Below are 6,204 nucleotides of genomic sequence, written 5' to 3' on the forward strand. Positions count from 1 at the left end.
AAAATATGCTTTTTGATCAGTTAGCCATCTGCAAACTGCAGTACATTTAGATTGTGTTTGTAGTAAACAGTGCTCCAGTGAAACTAGGCATGTCTCCAATCCACATCAGAGGAGATGAAACCAGCATTAAACGACCTGAATGATTTCTCTTTTTGAATATTAGCAGATTTTAAATTTATAACAGTTTTTAGCAACCGCTGTAGAATGTGACTGTTGACTATTTGGTGAAGATAAAATCAAACTGCTAATGTTACAGTACTAGTAACAAGCTTAGATAGTTTGTTGTTGAGTGACTAAATCAGCTTGTTGCTAGTATTCTATAACTTTTATTTTCCTATAACTTAATTTCACTTTCGATGACAGACCTTAGTCTGTAGTCTTTACATGCTTCAAAACAGGGCCCAAAGATTGGTATTCATGAAAAAGTTCAAGACTTCAACTTTCCTGAATATAAACCTTTATTTAAAGCTCCTGTTCTGTATGGTTATGGATTTGGACCATCAATACCTTCAAAACACTGGGTAAAACTAAAAGAAACTGAACTAGTAGCGCCTTCTTCAGCTGCAAATCTGCAAACTTTAGGATAGCCATAAAGTTAATAACAGTTATTTTAAAGTGGGCATGTATGTTTTGCACGTTTTTAAAGTTTGTGTCTATTTCAGAATTCTTAGACATACAAATCATTAGACATACCATTATGCCATGGCTTGTGTTCAGTGTATTTAAACACTGAGAAATGAAATGCAACCATCCTCTTGAGAGATAATTATATTCCCTGAAACATCCATATACCAGAAAACCCTTTATTTCTGTTATTAAACAACAACAGTATGTTTTAATAACCTCAAAAACTGTATGATAAAGTTGGTTTTAAACTGGTAATACAATCTAATCCTTTAATTATAGTACTGCTATTGATGATTCACTTTAAATCATCCCATGAACATCTGGACTATCAGGCTGTGCCAAAGGAATACAAAGCCAGCAAGTAGAAAATAAGAAGTAAAAACCCAGGGAAGCATACTGGCAAACTCAAAATAATAACCCAGATCATTTCATCTAAAAACGCTGGTTTATATACTTGGAAATGGTGGTTAAATGGTTAAAGACCTAGCAAAATTTGACCTTACTACTGAAGAACCACATAATTGTTATGTATTTATCCGGTTAAAACTTTACTGGACAGTTTGTCGTTTAGACACTTTTGTTTTGCTTCGGAAATAATGTTATATCTCTAGGTCAAAGTCATCAGTTTAATTAGCCAGAATGGGGCTGTGAAGATGTTTGGAGTCTCTAGAGAAATCTCAGAGGGAGACCCTGCTCTTGAGCACCCTCTGCTGGGTCATTTGCAGAACAGCCGTTGAAAAGACTCAGGGAAGTGTTCATGTTTACATGCTGATTTTCCAAGCATTCAAAACTTTTTTTTATTTTTTATTAATAGACTAGAGCAGGGGTTTTCAACCTTTTTTTTTGAAACCGTACCCCTTCTGTCTGGAGTTTTCAGCTCAAGTACCCCTTTACAATTTTGACTTGACTGACAGTTGCAATAAAAGGCAGAATATTCTGATTAACACATTTCTCTAAGATAGTAGCCAAAATATCACATTAACAATGCTTTATTTAACCTTTGATCTTATTACACACATAGTGGAAACAATCCACTCTCCCAACAACATCATTAAAATAATGGAAGTATCTGTGCTATACATACTCTTAAAGGCCTCTTGCAGACAGATGCTGAATTGTTGATCTCCTACTCTTTAAAACCGACTGCTCTGACATTGCAAATTCATTATAGTCTCTTTGAAGAACTTTGTGATACGTGTATATCAGCTATTCTTTTTTCATAATTCATTTATAATGCTTGTATGCAATGGCTTTCAATGGCAGGGGCTTGGATACAAAATTAGAAATGCTTGCAATATGTAGCACACACTTTGGAGTAACTGGGAGGTTCCTCACAGGACATATTTATTTGCTATTGGTCGTGTATGATGTTATATTGAGCTTCTTAACAAACACAACTCCATGATCCATTCTGGAGTACACGCTTAACTACAGATGTCCACCCACAACAAGAATTAGGGGATGTAATAATTGAGGAAATGTGTATCTATCAGGTGCAATTTAAAACCCCCTACCATCAGCTGTCAGATTAGCTCGCTTGCCCCACCATGACTGAAACTTGCTACAGAGAACAGCTCCATGTAACATAATACATGACCAACACCAAATGACGTTGAGTCAGAGCTGCCGCTGGCTACCTATGGTGACCAAGGTTTGTGGTCATATTATAGACTAGTAGTGTATTGTATTAAAAGAAGCAAAAACATATGGGGTAATGGATGTGTCACAGAGCTGAATCTAACAGTATTTAACATATTCTATACAACAACCAGACACTGCTCTCCCATTGTTTTCTATGAATGTCAGCCATTCTTGTATTACTCGATAACAGAAAAGATGACATATTAACTGTATCTGTTATAAAAGCACTGCTTATTGATTAAAAGGGACTCTCAAGCCAAGGTAATAAATCTAAAGGTAATAATGAAACTCCATCATTCAAATAATTCCCTGGACCACCAATCTCAGGCTTTGTTGATTCAGGAATTACATTATAACCTTGTAACATGCCACAGCAAAGCCATTATCCCTTAATTATAGACACTGCCTGGTCCACATGCTACGCATTGTCACCATTTCCTTTGGCCCATAGGGAGTGCTGTTTTCCACCATTCAGAGGTTTCCATCCATTTCCATTCCATTTGCTTCAGTTACAGCATTTGTTCTTGGCAGGCTGCTGTAAGCAGTTGATCAGAGCATCAGAATTGCCAGTGTCTTATTGATTCACAGCAATAAGCTCTCAAACCTGCAGCAGCATTGCTGTTGCATCAGAAAGGCATATGAGGATTATATGCTGTTCCAAGGACAGGATGTTGTCTGTGATGGACACAACTTACTTGTGCACAAATAACTGCCTTTTATACTGTGCAGGTGCGAGTTAATGCAACTTGTTAAAATAAATAAATAAATAAATAAATAAATAAATAAATAAATAATAGCCATAGCGCCCTCTATTGTCTTTAGTGTGGAGCACATCATTTGGCAAAATGACTGACCAAATTTCAGCGTTCTGTGGCTAGTTTGTTTTTCCACTATTGCTGTTTAGTCCCAAGTGACTTCATAAACATCTATTTCAAAATCAAAAGGCAACTTTTTTTTTAAATGTATATTTTGTCATTTGGAAATATACAAAACAAATCTATTGAAATGAATTTAGCAATCACGTGTATTTATTATATATAACTATTTGGCAATACATTGCCACTTCCAGAGTGTTATTTTCTTTCAGGCACGTATATTGCTGTCCATTAATTTGTTTGTGGAAAATGACTCAGCAGGTTTATTGGAAAAAGATTTCCTGAATCCCAAGATAGAGTGACTGTCCATTGCCTCAGGTTAGTGGGCATTAAAATGCATGTGTTACAAACTAGAGACTGTGATAGTATACTAGGAATGGATACAGCAAATTCATTTTTTAATGAAAGAGAAAATATTATCTGTTTTAACGATATAAACTGTGGCAGATCTAATTACAGCCACTCTATAATAAAAAAAAAAGAAAAACATACTTCAGCTGACTTTATTTATTTGTTTTTTTTATTATTATTATTATTATTATTATTATAAGCCGGAGTTGAGGATCTGCTCTTTAGTTCTAGTCACAGAAATACTGTAAGTAACACAGGTTAGATCAGCAATAAACTGCTGTGGACAAGATGGTGCTTATGCTTATTGATATGAAGATGCTTTACATTTCATATATGTATTGCAGGCAACTGGAACTGAAGAGTAGCTCCTGAATTCACAGACTTACAAATAATAAAAAAACTGAGTAATTGCAATAAGAAACACAGACTGATTGCAAACACCTGAAAGGGAACATTAAAGTTAAAAAAAATAGAAAACAATTTCAGGTGAACAGATGAACACAGTCCTATCCAAATACTCTATTGAAGATGTGCTATAACCTTTGACCTGTCACCCCCCTCCCTCCCTTAGCTAGAGAGTCATTAAGCCTCACAAAGTCTCTTGAGCACAGAAGGGTTCATTGTGTCGTGTACACAGATACTGCTTGTGTTGTTGGCTCCTATTCTGCTCACTAGAGACTGTCCTGAGATACCAGGGAGCTCTCTCTTAATTTTAAAACAGCTGACGGGGAGCAGCATTCCCAAATCATGTTTCTCAAACCTGACATGAATTCCTGATAATATCTCTGGAATAAGGTCAGCTGGTATCTGACTGGATTAAATTCACCAGCATATTGTAAAACATATTCTCCAGGGTTTGATTATTGTTACAGCTGGTGGGTAAAAAAAAACTGTAATGTCTTAGTATCAGATAAAAACACACACACACACACACACACACACAGACACACACACACACACACATCCTTATTTTGGGAAACCTTTTTTCAACTAAAAGCTGTATAATTTTAAACATATGGTTGTCTCAGAATAATAAATTCCTGCATGATACATTATCGTTTGTGATTTTCATTCTTTTTTCTTTCTTTTTTTATTGACGCAAAATATTCAAACTAGGGCCAGGATAATGAACAAAGCAAGCAGGATTTCATAAAACCAAAATGAATCAAACACTCCAGCCACCTGGTCCTGATTAGTCATGTATGCTCTTCTCATACCACTGTGAATCAATATGCAAGCCATGAGGATGACTTAACATTAAATATTAAGCAATGTCATCTCTAACTGATGGAAGATAAGCTTCCAGTTTAAAAATGCAATAAAAACTGCCATCTAAAGATAAGATATAAACAGTTGGTCCGAATTTGTCATAAAACCAGATGCTTGCTTTCCTTAACTATCATAACAGCCTCTTGTCTTTACGCACATTCCAAAATTACCATGTAATTTAAAACCTTTCATTGCACAATATTGGAATGCCCCATTTCCTTTTAGTGTGTTTACAGTCAGGTTGCAGAACAATACATGGCCCTAAACACTTATCCTACACAGAAATACCAGAAGGGGTAAAAGTGTTTTACTAGGGTATTTCAACTTTTGTCAAGCTTTATTTAAAGCAGCACTTTTTTGTTTATTAACTGTTAACTAGCTTAATAATATGTTAACAAATGTTATTCATTTGTGTTGATATATAGTGGAGGTCCTTAAATGGCAGATAATGACCAGGGGGTTGGTTGGTCACGAAGCCATAAGGACTTAAAATATAGTGCCTGGCCACTTTATTAGAACATGTCCCTAATATCAGGATGGGTGACTGTTTGCCGAGATCCCAGCCTTGACACAACATGGCACAGACTCCACAATGTGATAGAAGGAGTCTCGAGGGATATTAATGCTTTTTTAATGTTATTAATAGTTTACACAATTGGCACAGAGAGGTAGGCAGGGAATCGTGATGATGAATGTGTTGTTCATCCCATACATGCTCAATTGAATTGAGATCCAAGGATTGTGGTGGCCAGTGAAGATGCCAAAAGTCTCTGCCATGCTCCTCAAACCATTTGCACACAGTTCTGGCACAATTATAACATCTTTAAAAGTGCCTTTAGAAAATGTAAACTTGGAGTTGATAATTCTAAAGTAGGGATTTGATGTTTGTTGCTGAACAGTTTTAGTTGGCACTTTTAAATAATATAATAAAAACTAAAACAGTTCTCCCTAAAATAAAACATGATCTAAACTTCTTCTAAACAAAAGCTTGCATATAGTTTAAAAATACAGTCTTTATCCTGTGATGGCTTGATTGGGTCCTGCACAGATGAAAGCGATTACTTTGTCTCATTTACATCAGCTTCATGTGATTTCAGTCACCGTTTCAAAGTCACATTAATATCAGCATTGTTACTGTTAAGTAACTGGACACTTTTTCTTTTTGACAAAAACATTGTTTCAGCTGACTTTAATAAAGGCACATCCTGTAAATCAACCAACATAATGCTGTGTTTCATACTTGTTTATATTCACTTAGAATCAACATCATAAATGTTACTTATAAAAAGAAAATTATTGATACTCTTGGGACAGCAAATTATAATTCCTTTTCCAAAAAAAGGCATTGATAAACATGCTGTTTACAAAGTAGCTTTCTTCAGTTAGAGAGGCTTCTGGCAAGGCCTACAATACACAATATGTGATTGAATGTGTGGTGATA

The sequence above is a fragment of the Acipenser ruthenus genome, chromosome 7 (genome assembly GCF_902713425.1).
Source record: "Acipenser ruthenus chromosome 7, fAciRut3.2 maternal haplotype, whole genome shotgun sequence".
Lineage (NCBI taxonomy): Eukaryota > Metazoa > Chordata > Actinopteri > Acipenseriformes > Acipenseridae > Acipenser > Acipenser ruthenus.